The 13,560-nt window shown below is 42.3% G+C and overlaps 2 protein-coding genes across 10 annotated transcripts in view; one reads left to right on the forward strand and one right to left on the reverse strand.

The window, feature by feature from the left end:
• The window catches only part of ZC3H14 (zinc finger CCCH-type containing 14), a 503,257-nt gene that overhangs the window by 82,391 nt on the left and 407,306 nt on the right, over nucleotides 1-13,560 (reverse strand). The gene's annotated exons all lie outside the window — the stretch shown is intronic.
• FOXN3 (forkhead box N3) overlaps nucleotides 1-13,560 on the forward strand; it is a 209,453-nt gene that overhangs the window by 76,175 nt on the left and 119,718 nt on the right. The window lies entirely within an intron of this gene.

A 13,560-nucleotide genomic window follows, 5' to 3' on the forward strand; every position in this document is an offset into this window, starting at 1 on the left:
GGTGATGAAGCTTTGTTCCACTTCAGGCAGGTTTTAGAGAAACTCTTCAAAGAGAGGAGATGGGTCTGGTGTCAGAGGTGAAGGTTACCATTCACCAAAATTTCTCGTGTTCTCTGAACTGATGTAACTTCTCTAGCTGTGCAGAGCAGAAGCCCTGGGAGCACATCTTTGCTTTAGGATCTCAGTTGTTGTCTCCTGGTTTCACTGCTGATTCCCCAGCGGTGTCTGCAGGAAGAGGCTGTGTGCAAGGGAATGGGGAAGCGAGCAGAGCAGTGGAGGCAATCCCTTGCATAGCTTTCTACTCTGTCAGTCTGCCTGGGAGCAGGAATCAGTTTCTCAAGGGGACCTTCTCAAGAAGCAGTGGTCTGGATGAATCTTTGGCAAACTACAAGTATACTGATAAAAAGACCAGCTTGCAGATTAATTTCAGAGGCCTTCTCACAGGTTAGGGAAATAAATAGCAGGTAGAATCACATCATTCGTAGTCTGTCTCTAAAGTTGGCGGAAGATCAGAAAGTGAGCACTTTCCCCTGACAGAAACAATAGATGCGGTCAGCTTTTGTATTTCAGTGAGATAAATGCTGTGATTGTCTTGTAACTTGTTACCCTGAAACTAGACTTCTCTTGGTGGTGCTGTTCTCCCTATTTTGTGTGTGATTTAACTTTAAAAGCTGTGGAATAGAAGCTCAAGTAACTCTAGAGGAAGAGTTACACACTATCCTAACTAGCTGCTTTTCATTTTAGATTAGTTAACTTCCTTTTCTATGGAGCTTTCATTTTTTAAAGAATTGACATGTCTATCTTTCTTCTCTTTCTTTTAAAAAAATATTACCTAGAGTCCAGTGTTCCCATGTTGCTGATCACACACTGTATGTTGGTATTTTTATCAATTAATTGCTGTGTAAGATTGTGTGTGAGATTAAAAAAACCTGTTCCTGAACTGGATCTTGTTTCGTGTAAGCCAGAGTCTTAAATTCTGGTTTGGAAGTGAGAATAAAATGACAAGCGCCATACCAGACTTTTATGACCCTGTCCCAGACTGTAAGAAATCTTCACACAATGCGTTTAAAAAACCACCAAAATACTGTAACTGGCAAGGCATGTGTTTAACACAGCCATTTGTGTGTTGCTCTGTCCCTCTTCCTCTGTTTACAAGTTGACTATTTAGATTTCAGCTTCCTTCCTTTGAGGAGCTTGTCTTCATGTCTGTCTGTCAAATACCTGGCCGTCCACTGAGCATGCCTGAACAATGCCACAGTGCACTGCTGCTCTGTGGGGAGGTGGCACAGCACAATGCATGACTGGTCACCTACGTCTCAAATTTGTGATTACAGCCATGGTTACATAGCTAGACAACAAGGTGTGGTGGGAGGCCTTGCCTGTGTGATTAACAAGGTGGAGTTTAATTAATTCCTGGAAAATCCCAGATCATGAGAAAGAATTTCTTCCACTTCCTGAAGATGCTAATAGCTGCAGGTAGCCAGCTTTAAGGTGAATGAGGTGGGAATCTCAAATGTAAAATGCACCACAGCAGGCCATTCAAGTCCCTTGCTGTGTTTTTCTCGTGCCCTAGCCAAGCGTTGTGGCAGACAGAGTCCTGACTGCAGAATTGGCCCTCAGTCAGGGTTGCTGAATCAGGTGCTTGATAGCTAATTGTGGACTTGGAGAGCAGTAAATGTCAACTGATGGCTTTGAAAATACCTTCTTGTGTGTGCATGCACACTTGGGGTTGATTCGAGTACCTTGCAGCAAATATCTCTGCTATTCAGAAGAAAGGTGTCCATCTAAAGGGTTCTCTGGTTTTTGGAATGGGGCTTGGGGCAGGGGAAAGAGGGGAACTTTCATCTATAAGGAATGATTTTATGCTACTTCTCCTTTGCAGACAGTTTTTACAAATTGCAGGTTTGGAGTCTGCCTGTTTTACTGGTTTTGCGTGGAAGAAACAGCATTTAGTAAATGGTATGCTATGAAATGCTAACAAGATGGGCTCTGAAACATGTACAGTATGGGGGGAAGGAGTTAATCAGTGTTAGGAATTGCAGGCATTTGCTGGTTGATGTGCATTGACACATTGTGAAAAGCTAGAAGCTTTTCCTCTCATACTTGTGCTTTCCAGTGTTTGTTTATGTAGCCTTTCAGTAATCGTTTTTCTAAAAAAAGTTCTGCTGAACACTTAATTCTTTTTTGAATTCCCTCTGCATAGTAGTTTTCTCAGTCTTGGGTTCCACGAGTTTATATTCATGGGGCTAAATATGCATTTAATAGTCTGCAGCTTTTTCTGCCTGCATATGAATGCTTGAATTTCCTGATGTGAGATCATTGTAAGAGAGAGGAAAAAAAAAAGACAGGCTTCATCACTGGTTTTTGACTTGCCCTGTCGTGGTGCTTTTAGGTCTCGAGTGGAATGCCGGGAAAAGAGGATTTGTTTTTACACTGCTGCTATTCTATTTCAGCTGCAGTGCCATCAGGCTTACCTGGCAAACCAAAAGTGTGGCTGTTCATGTAACTGCGATGAGACTGATCTGGATTGAGACAGAGAGCTGGGCTGAAGAAGGAAAAATGCTGAGCCCTTGATTGTACAAACCTCTTTGCATTGAGCTCAGCAGTTTAATAATAGTTGGCCAGAGTATGAAGTTATCACATGATGGGGAGTAGATGTGGAGTTCCCTGGATTTGTTTATACTGCCAGACCTGTGAATTCACTTGTTCAGATTAATCCTATTGTGAATGTACAGATCTAAATGTCCTGTAGTCTGTGTCCCACTTAGTACAGCCCGTTAGTCCATGACTTCCCTACCATCTGGTCCTTGGCTATAGAGAGGAATTTTTCTTGTATATGTGTCTCCATAGCAACGAGTTTGCAGTTGATATGGAAAGTAAGCAGTTGCCCTAGCAACGGAGTTACTGATGTGGCAGCTTCTCTGCTTGCAGGGAAAGGGCTAAGCTAGTTCAGACCCATTATGTAGGTTTGCTGTGATTATAGCTATGCCCACTAGTGCTGCTCGAGCTAAGTGGCAGCTGAAAAATTTTGTTACAAGCCCTATTTTTCCCTCCCTTGAAAATTTGTTTTATTTGTATAGGGATTCCTGCTTTGAACAAAGGCTGGTAGGATTGTCTTTCCAGGGTGTGTGATGTGTTTGTGCCTTTTATGAATTCAAACTTCCTCAGTCATCATTATCGGATGAGGGGAAATGATGTTTGACCTCGCTGGCTTTGCTGCAGTATTTTTGTCTCAGTGAACAGCCCATGGTTATAAAGGCTGGAGCTTTTGTCCCCTTGCTCCTCTCTGCTATTCTGTGTTTTCCCTGATCTGTGCTTCTTTGGGCATTCATCCTATCAAGAGGGTTCCTCTTTGTGTCTGCTCTGCGTTGTCTGAGGTAGAGAAACACACACGTGCTTCTGGTTGTGTGCACGCTGAAGAAATTCAAGCATCTTAAAGGTTTATTTGTCACTTATGCTGAGGGATGTCTTAATAAACATGTAATGAGCATAAAGGACATGTTTATGGGGATGGGAGAGGAAAATTCTCCTGGCTTGATGTGGAAGTTATTCTTAGAAGTATGTGGTCCATAACTGGGTCATGGAGATCCAGCCAGGCTCCTCCTCCGTCTGGAGCAGGCTCTGAGATCTGAGGAGTCCTGAGTGGTCCTCGAGCTTTGAGAGTTGATGTCCAGCTTGTCCTCGTCTAATGCACTCTCTCATAAGCACTCTGCCAGCGCATCTTACAGGAGCCAGAGGGAACCCTTTGGGCACAGGAGACTTCAGGAGTGCCTCCTGCAAATGTCTTTCCTCTGAGGTGATGATGTCTGGGCTTTTGACAGGTAAAATCCTGTGGAAAGATCAGTGCTAGCTGGAGTGAGAGAAAAAGGACCCTGATTGTTCTTTGTTAGAATCTCGTAATTCAATCTGCATATGCTCAAAGGTGAGGGAGATGGAGCCTTGTCCTCCCTCTTTTAATGTTGTTGAGAAGGTTTCCTGTGAAAGTTCAGTGTCACACTGGGGATAGAAATAATCTCCTCTGTTTTTAATGTTATCACCTAGACTGATCCAAATAACAGAAGTGTCAGAATTTCAGTGCATTTATAACATCTGGTGGAGCTAAAGTGAAAAAATACCAAAAACCAAACACAACAAAACAACCTCTCAGATTCGCATTAAAGGCTTCAGGTGATATTGGCTCCATTAATTAATTAATGTCCTAAATAAGCTGGCACAACTGTTGATTTCTTTAATCATTAAAAGGATATATTGTCGTTTTAAGCTGAAATTTGTCTAGTTTAACTCGAAAAACATTTTTTTATACTTCTGTCTGTCATAGAAAAAAGCCTTCTAATATCAGAAATTTTCTCCTCAAATTGGTTCGCAGAGAAATGAGAGTCATCTCTTTCTAGAGAAATCATAAAAGTCTCTAGAAACATACTGTAAATGGAGTTTCAAGATATTAGACAATTTGTGGAGAACTCTTCTTGAACCCTTTCAGTTTTGTTTTTGAATCACAAATGCCAGAATTATACAGAATATTTAAATAATAGATTTCCTAAAGCTGTGCATGGAAATAACACTCTTCATTTCACTGGCTTCCAGCTGCTTGACTTTACATCAGAGCTAACTCTTTGCACTGGAATCTGCCTGTATTAACTGTTTTAGAGCTGTACAAAGCACAAGCAGTTCTTTTCAAGTAATGATGAAGAGCTGGCAATATCCAGGGAATCTTCTGAACTTTGTATCTAAGGTATTTTTGTTATCTTGCTCTCAGTTAAGATGCCCTGCTGCCTGAGGTGTTGGTTGCACAGTGACAGGCCATTGACCTACCAGAGGAGATTGGCCACTTAAGTTAAATAAACTGAAGTTACAGGCCCTATCTGTGCTCTTCAGCCACAGCAAAGATGTTTCAAAGCATGTTAAGCGGCACTGAAAGAGCATAGGAAATCAGGAGCAAGCTGGTCTTTACCCATTGGGCTCAGGCTGTGGTATGGTTGATGAGTTCATTTCTCAGCTGTGTTTGCACTCCCTTGCCTCTGTCTGTTTGCTCCATCACCTTCCTGGCACATGAACTTTCATGTTTCTGTGGCAAACAACTGATCTGGCTGGATTTATATCTTTCCCTCTATTTTTAATTTTTGTGTTGCTTTTTCAGTGTAATTCCCCAATTCAGGTCCAGCTAACGGTCCAATTCCCCATTCAGTCCAGCTAACGGCTGTGCCGACATGCCAAGGGGAATAGAGATGATGGGGAGGCTGGGGATTGCCAGGTGGGATTGCTGAGAAAAGCCATTCCTTACAAGAAAGAGGGCTGGCAGCTGCATGATGCATGACTGCTTGGTGGGGTAATGGATGTAGTCCTTGCCACAAGGTAAAGGTTAAGGTGAAATGAGAACAGAAGTTTAGATGCAATGGGACGCTTTCTTCTGCTGGAGGTGTTTCTTTTGGTTTCCCTTTAGGAGCAGGACTGTGCTGTTTGTTGTTCAAGTGGCCTGTGTTAGTGGCTTTTCTTGGTGTTTTACAGGTGATTTAAAGTGATCCAAGTCTGGGCTGCCACTCTCATGCACGATCCCTGCTGAACCTGGCTGCCTGTTCCCTTTTCTGGGAGATGGAATTGATCTGGGGCTGTATTGCAAGCCCCTCTTCAGCTCATAATGGCACATGTGTCACTATGTAATGAGCGGGCTGAAAACTCTTTCTATAATTTTCGTTTGGGTTATTTTTCATTGGGCTAATTTAGCTGGATTCATTTTCAGCTCCCTGTTTAGTTCATGGTTACTGTGGTCAGAGGAACACGAGTGTCAGCACAGGCCATGGGCTCAGCTCTGTTTAATCTGGCATGAAGCTGTGCCTGCGGCTTCCAGCCAGTGCAGAGCTGATCTGGTGGCAGCAGGAGATGGGGAAGGGAAGGGGTGAAGGATGCTCTTTCCCTTTAGAGCGCAGGCTGCACTTAAACCACTGGGGCTGCTTGTATGTTCAGTCAGGTACATGCTTGGTGCAGGATTGGGTCCATAAGGCATGGGGGAAACAGTCCCACAAAACCTGCACCAGGATGTGTCAGCACGTGTGTTTTTTCAAGATTTGTTTCTTTCTGTTGCCCAAGGTTCTTAATTTTGGCAGTAGAGTGTGGACCTGTGCTGTGCATCCTCTGAAAAGCTGTTGTGGAAGAGGAAAGGATGTCTATAAAATCAATTGTCTGGCTTTTTCCATGCTGCTGTCATTATGTCCTCATCACCTCCTATGTTTCTTTCCAATTGTCAGAGAGATAATGAAGGGCTGTTGTCACTGCCAGCAAAGGAAGTACAGATCTTGGAGCTGCACTCTGGTTTAAGCACAGGAGGCCTTGCTGATGGGCTGAAGGATGTGGGTACACAGGAACACTTTTACATGTCCATTAGTGAATGTGGCAAGACATGCCCCTGAGCACCAGGCCCACGATGGTGGCTGTGCTAACTCCAGTTGTAGCTGAACATCAGAGATGAGCTGGGCTTGCTAGTGTGGCTGAGTGTATGCACTTCTATCTTGCACTTCAGTTCTTCAGCAAAACATCAAAGAATCCATTTTAATTACTAAATATGCATCACTTAGACTTCCTCCTTCCTTTCCTAAAAGGGAAGTGTTTTACACTGTGTAAAAGAGCCCAGCAAACTGTGCTGTGTGGCTTCTTTTCCTGGGTGAAGACCTTGAGAAAAAAAACTTTTAAAAATTTTGATCATAATTGAGCAGTTGAAAATAATTGAGTCGTTGAGAATACTCTTCAGGCAGCCTGAAGTAGCCTTTGAATTGCTGGAGAAGCTTCCTTTCTTTGCTCTGTGTACAGGCAGTTACTGTGTCCCCACTGAACCTTGTCAGCATGTCTGGTAAAGTCATTCACACGACTGGTCTGGTGGGGTCTGGGCAGCAGTCTGCAGGTTGTTCATACCTGTTCCTTCTGTGTTATTTTCAGCTAATTGCTGTATTTTCATAATGAATCTAGTTAATACAAATAAAATAAGCCAAAATCCTTATGAAGAAGGGATCCTGTGTGACTGTTTTTAATTTAGCTGGTTGTCATTTGTATCTTGGTCAGTGGTGAGTTAGCATATAAATGTAATTGACTTCTGTCGTTGCAAGACTGGGCAGACTTGCTAGATGAGGTCATGGTGCAAGCACTGAATGTGGCTATAACAAAGCAGTATGTCATGAAGCTCAACAAGTCCAAGTGCAAGGTGCTCCATCTGGGTCGGGGCAATCCCAGGCATGAGCACAGACTAGGAGATGAGGTCATTGAGAGCAGCCCTGCAGAGAAGGACTCAGAGGTTCTCATGGCTGAAAAGCTGGACATGCGCCGGCAGTGTACACTTGCAGTCCAGAAAGCAAACTCTGTGCTGGGCTGCATCCAAAGCAGTGTGGGCAGCAGGGCCAGGGAGGGGATTCTGCCCCTCTGCTCTGCTCTTGTGAGACCCCACCTGCAGTGCTGCATCAGCTCTGGGGTCCTCAGCACAGGAAGGACATGAACCTGTTGAAGAGAGTCCAGAGGAGGGCCACGAAGGTGATCAGAGGGCAGAAGCATGTCTGATGAAGACAGGCTGAGAGTTGGAGAAGGCTACAGGAAGACCTCACTGCAGCCTTCCAGAACTTAAGGGGACTTAGAAATAAGAGGGAGAGGGACTTTTTATACAGGCAGAGAGTGACAGGTCAAGGGGAAGCAATTTTAAACTAAGAGGAGAGATTTTAGATTAGATGTTTGGAAGAAATTTGTTACTGGGGTGGTGAGGCACAGGAACAGGTTGCCCAGAAAAGCTGTGGGTGCCACATCCCTGGAAATGTTCAAGGCTGGGCTGGATGGGGTTTGAAGCAACCTGGTCTAGTGGTGGCATCCCTGCACATGGTGGCTGAGTTGGAACTGGGTGATCTTTGAGGTCTCTTCAACCCAAATCCTTCTATGATTCTATTCATCTACTCTCGTGAACACATTTGTTAAAGAAAAAGCCCCATGTGGCTGCCTCTGGTTAAGTTTTGCTTAGCAAGTGTGGCTAGCACAGGTCTTTCCCATGAGAACTTTCCTCTGTGTTTTATAAACAAAGATAAAATTTGGATGTTATGAAAACAGTGTCTCGAGATTGGGACAGTTCAGGCCTGGCCAGTCAGGCCTAGGGGGAGGTTTCTGGCTGACCAATCTGGGTGACCTCTGAAAAGTCTATATAAGTTGGAATCAAAATAATAAAGCTCTCTTTTCTTGCCACACTGAGAACCCGGGTCCTTTCTCTGCTAGCGGCTCAACAGTGACAAGCAAGCATCTAGGGAAAGATGTGGTCCATGCTTATATGTATTTTTAAGCTAATAAAGTTTTATATCTCTGATTAAACTGCTTTTATTTTTTGATACACATTCTGGTATTTTTTAGCAGTACAAGTCTGCTAAAGGTCTTCTAGGTAAAGGAAGATACTAAGGAAGGTTTATTTTTATGAGGTATATAAGAATCTTGTAGGCTTTTTGGTACTTTCAGTTTAAGTCAATTTTTAAGTAGTTTAGAAACAATGAGATGTTGCTTTCTCCTGTAGTAGCAACTGGCTTGTTATGATTGACTAGTTAAATTCTGGTCTCAAGGAAAAAGTTTCCTAACATCTGTCATTCAATCTAATTCCCAGTTAGTCTGAGTCCCTTTCCCAACCGTTCCCCTGTGTCCCGTGCTCCAGTGTCTCAGAGCTGGCCAAAAGCAGGATATCCTCTCAGTTCCAGAGATGAGAAATTACTATGGGTAGGCTGGGGAAGAGAAGAACTGCCAAAATTGATTGTCTTGGTGGTACGTCACTGACAAGCAGCACAGAAACACAGGTGGTTGGTTCAGGTGCACTTATGAGTCCCCTGTCCTTGACACCTGAGCTTTGAAATCCTTAAAGGTAAAGTGCATCTCGGATATGTGCTTGGATGCTTTTCTCAGTCTTGTAGTTTAGTTCTTTGGACTTAATTCCTGTGTGTCTTTTCTCTGTCTTGGAAGAATTCAGGCGCAGAAGTAATACCATAAGCTTTGTTTAACGGCAAAGGTGGCTGTTCTGGAGGAGCAGGCATGTTGCTGGTGGAGAGTGGCCCTGTGGATGGTTTCAGCAGTCTGGCTGCCCTGGGACTAACTGGCCCTGTAGTGGGGCAAGGAACACCTTCCTTACTAGGAACACCTAGTCGGAGCTTCCTGAGGTATTTTCCCTTTGAGCTAAATTAGCATCCCAGACTGAAGGGTACAGCAGTTCGTATCTTTAATTACACAAGAGAGTGTAGAATGCTTTGGCTCTGCCATGCCATCTTTCCATGATTCCTCTTAGCCTGCAGCCTTCAGATCTTAATGATCAAGTGGCTGGAGCTGCTGAGATGCCTGGTGGTTGGGATTAGTGCACCCCCACGTGCTCATCATCACTGCCATGTGTGGCCATTTATTGCAATGGCAATAAAACAGTGGTTATCTTTTCTGGAGAAACAGCATATTTATAACAGTCTGGATGCTGACAAGGTTTATCTACATGCTGGCAACAAAACTGGCTTTTAAAGACTCCTGAATTTCTTGTAGCTGTAAGTGGTGTCAAACTCATCAGTGATAGAGGTCACGTAAGATAAGCAACAGGGGAGAGAAAGAAAGGGAGTGACCTTCCTGCTCGGCATACAACTTGTTTTTTTCCTCCTGAGTTTTTTGTGGGTCATTGATGGCCTTTCTTAGCCTGACACATTACTTGTTTTTTTTTCTGTTCTCCCACCAATTGGGACTCCTGACTTCAGAAAAGCTGCTTTTGATTTACTCTTGAGTATCAACAACAGAATTGGAACTGAAGGCTGTGGAAAGTAGCTGTTGTGGCCATAAATGGTGCCTCTGGATCCTACTTAGTTATCCATAATAATAATTTTGGAGACAGTATGTGTTAATTAATTTTGTTAAATTAATTTATTTCTGTTTAGTTCTTCACATTCCATTCAGGGTGTTACGAAAAAATTGTCCTGGAAACTGGTGTAGGAATTTGTGGGAGGACTCATTCTAAAGATCTTAAATATGAGTGAGTTTTTCCTTGTTGCAATGGAAAAGAAACCAAATTGCTGCCCTTAGCCAGTGACTTAAGATACCAAAACACTATCCTACAGCATGCTGAATTGCTGTATTTCATTGCAGCAGTGAAGAGTAGCAATTTACCACTAGCTGAGAGCTCTCAGGATTTTGAAGCACCAGTGTAACTTGCTGAAAGATGACTGTTGGTAAGCAGAGGAATGAACAGGCTTCTTTCTGTACAGGGAGGTCTCAATGGCATGGAGAATTGTCTGTCGCAGTACATGGAGCAGAAACTTATTGATGGGATTTTGCATAAGAGAATCCAGTTGAGTGCTGAATTCATACTCATTCAAGCTTTGAGCAGAAAATTAGCCTGTGCTCCAGAGCTATGTTTATGAAATCCCACAGCTGCCTACTTGTGGGAAGGTACTCACTGATATGAAGCAACTATTATAAACGTATTTCTGAGTTTACAGTTGAAAAAAAGTGTCTACAGTGCAACTTGCAGGGGCTGTGGGGGTTAATGCAAGATTAGAGTTAGTTGCTGGCATACCTTATCTCAAGCTTTCATTTACATATTTTTATCTCTTCACCCTTTAGTATGGAGAGTGGGAACACACCTCTTGTAGGTTGTGCCTGCTTTGGTAAAAATGGGGAAATCATTCATGAAATGTCCTGGTTTTACATTAGCAGGAGGGGTGTTAAACACTGTTAAAGTTTAGTGGTACAGAATGTAATAAATGTAACACTTCTGCAATTACATCGCTTTTCTTTAAACAGTTGAGAAGAACTAAATAGACCTTGCAAGGACAAAATCTTCATCTTTAGGACTAAAGTCCTTGCCATGCAGGAAAAGCTGTATTTGAAGGATTCTCTTCAATACCACTGCTTTGTGGTGGCTGGTTGCATGCAGCCTTCTCTAGCCCCAGAAAAACACTGAATCACTATGCTTCCAGAGATCGTCACTGCTCCTGGGAGCACTTAGAAACCTTTCAGAGAGAATGTTTGACAGATTTAAGAACTACCTGCTGCTGGTGTTTATGGAACTACAGTTATACTTAGGCTTTGGGAGACTACCTTGGGTCAAAAGGTATTTAGTTCTGTAGGAATTCCCTTCAGACATAATGTTTAGGGATAAATTTGACTGGAAATAATGATATGATTCTTACATAATTCCACCCTTCCTGAAGTACTTGAGGACTAAGGGGCTGTACATTAATAGAATCATAGAATCACAGAACATCCTGGGTTAGAAGGGATCATGGAGTTCAACTCCTGGCCCTGCACGAGACTTCCCAGAGAATCACACCATGTGCCTGAGAGTGTTGTCCAAACACTTACTGAACTCTGTCCAGCTTGGTGCTGTGACCACTGCCCTGGGGACCCTTTTCAGTGCCCAGCCACGCTTTGGGTGAAAAACCTGTTTCTGATATAATTGTGTAAGTACTTTGCTGGCTTTCCTGCATAGCTGAAATAGAAGGAATGCATGGTGTGTATGGAAAGTGCATGTTTTCAGTCTTCAGTTAGGAGAGATGGGAAGCTGTAGAGTCAGGATGTGGCTGAGATGGCTGAGAATTAGACAAATGCTGGCATTTGTAGTGTTGTGTGGTTTGCTTTGAAGCAGTTGGATGAATTTGTCCAAAATGTTTTTTCCTGTTTTGGCAATTAATGTAATGCATTTATTGTTACATAATTACTCATTACACTAATTTATTTGCATTTTCTGTCTCTTGCTCTTTTTCTGTACAGACAAAGGTTTCCCTGTCAATGCTTAGGGTTAAATATATAGACCTTGCTTTTGTAAAAGAGTGTAGGTTTGGTTTACAATTTTATATTGGTATCTAATAATTTCTAGACTTCTGGCTGCATGGTAGAGAAAGAGGAAAGAAGCTGTCACAGAGACAAATTGCACAGAAGACTCAGTCTGGTGCTAGCTCCCAGCTGTTGAAGCAAATATAGTTTTATTGTTCATGCTGTACCTCTCTTTTCTGCTTAAATTATTTTTTAAAATCTATCTGTATATATGTGTGTTTATAGAAATATATTTCATATATAAAAAAGCATGACAGAGTCACATTTTTTTTTTTAGATCATCCAAACACTTTTAAGGTAAAATGGAAGCAAAAATTGGGTTGTCAGATAGAGCCTCTATCTGCTTATGTCTCTGTGCCAGGAAAACAAGATACTGTCATAGTGGTACCTCTTGAATCACAGAAAATTCTGAGTTGGAAGGGACCCACGAGTATCTTCAAGACCATCTCTTCAGTGAATGGCCCAGACAGGGATCAAACCTACAACCCTGGCATTATTAGTACCATCTTGTAACCACCTGAGCTAATCTCTGCGAAGTTTCCTTGGGAAAGATGTGTTCTGTTGCCACAGCTAGCTATCAGTTAGTCTGAACAGATCACTCTAAATTAAGTCTTAACTAACCTGCACCATCTCTCTTGTTTTTTCCAAAACAAACCAGCATTTAAAATTTAGTAAAACACCTCCACTTTGACTAATATTTTGTTGTTTCAGGTTTTGTTTAAACACCTGTAAGATTTCACTGCCTTTTGGGCAGTGCTGCATTTGTTCGAAGGAATAAAGTTCCTTATTCTTGGCATGGCAAGTTTGCTTTGATGTGTCATTTGCTGTTAGTTTTTAGAGCTGAGTAATTTTGAATTTGGGAAAGCAGAAATGTAATTATGACCCTTCCCATTAAGAGACAAGGTTTTCAGTCATTCTTGTTTGAAAAATAAGATTTTCATGTAGGAAGCTTTGATTTTAATTTGTAGCAGTGAAATTGTAGGAATGGTCCTGCTTTTTCATCCTTTTCTTCTGCTGACTAGGAAAATGTCTTCCCCCTGCCAGCTAAAATACTTGCATTATTTTAGTTTCAAAGTAAATATGCTTATGATCTAACCACTTTTGCTAATTACCTTCTGCTCCTTCACCACCACTCCAGTTGCACTCACCCTCCAGTAGTGTCTAATATGCCAAAAATGCATTTGGCTGGCTTGGGCTGATGGGACAAGAATCTGTGTCTTAATTATGGTAGAGTTAGCCACTTGTGTGCCACATCATCTTATATTTATTCCCCTTGGTATTTATAAAACAAGTTTGCAAACTTGTTGGATTGGCACTCTGAATCTTTAATTTATACATGCATTTAAAAGGGGAGGAATTTGCTTCATCAGTAAACTCTTGGTTTTTTTCATGTTTTGACCATCTCTTTGTTCCTGTTGTTTGGCATCAGGTGAAACAATGAAACAGTTCTAGAGTGGTTTAAACAGTTTTTCCAGTCCATGCCACGTGTAGCTTTGGACTTGCACTGTGTACGGAGACATGCTTTTGTTTGGAAAGGAGGAGAATTTTGCAATTGCCCGAATTTTCTGTTTGTGTTGCATGGCTTTTAAGTTAGACCAAGTAACGTTAGCATCTAAGGGTGTGTTTGTGTAATAATATGAATGGATGTGATAAGAGTGGTGTGGGAGGCTCTTTATATAGAGATTTGTATCTTACAAGTTATGAAATCAGCTTAAAAATCAGGTTGTATTTTCAAACAATGAAGGGAGGGGCTGTGTG

Source organism: Lichenostomus cassidix, chromosome 5 (assembly GCF_008360975.1).
Source record: "Lichenostomus cassidix isolate B80296 chromosome 5, HeHo_3.0, whole genome shotgun sequence".
Classification (NCBI taxonomy): Eukaryota; Metazoa; Chordata; class Aves; order Passeriformes; family Meliphagidae; genus Lichenostomus; species Lichenostomus cassidix.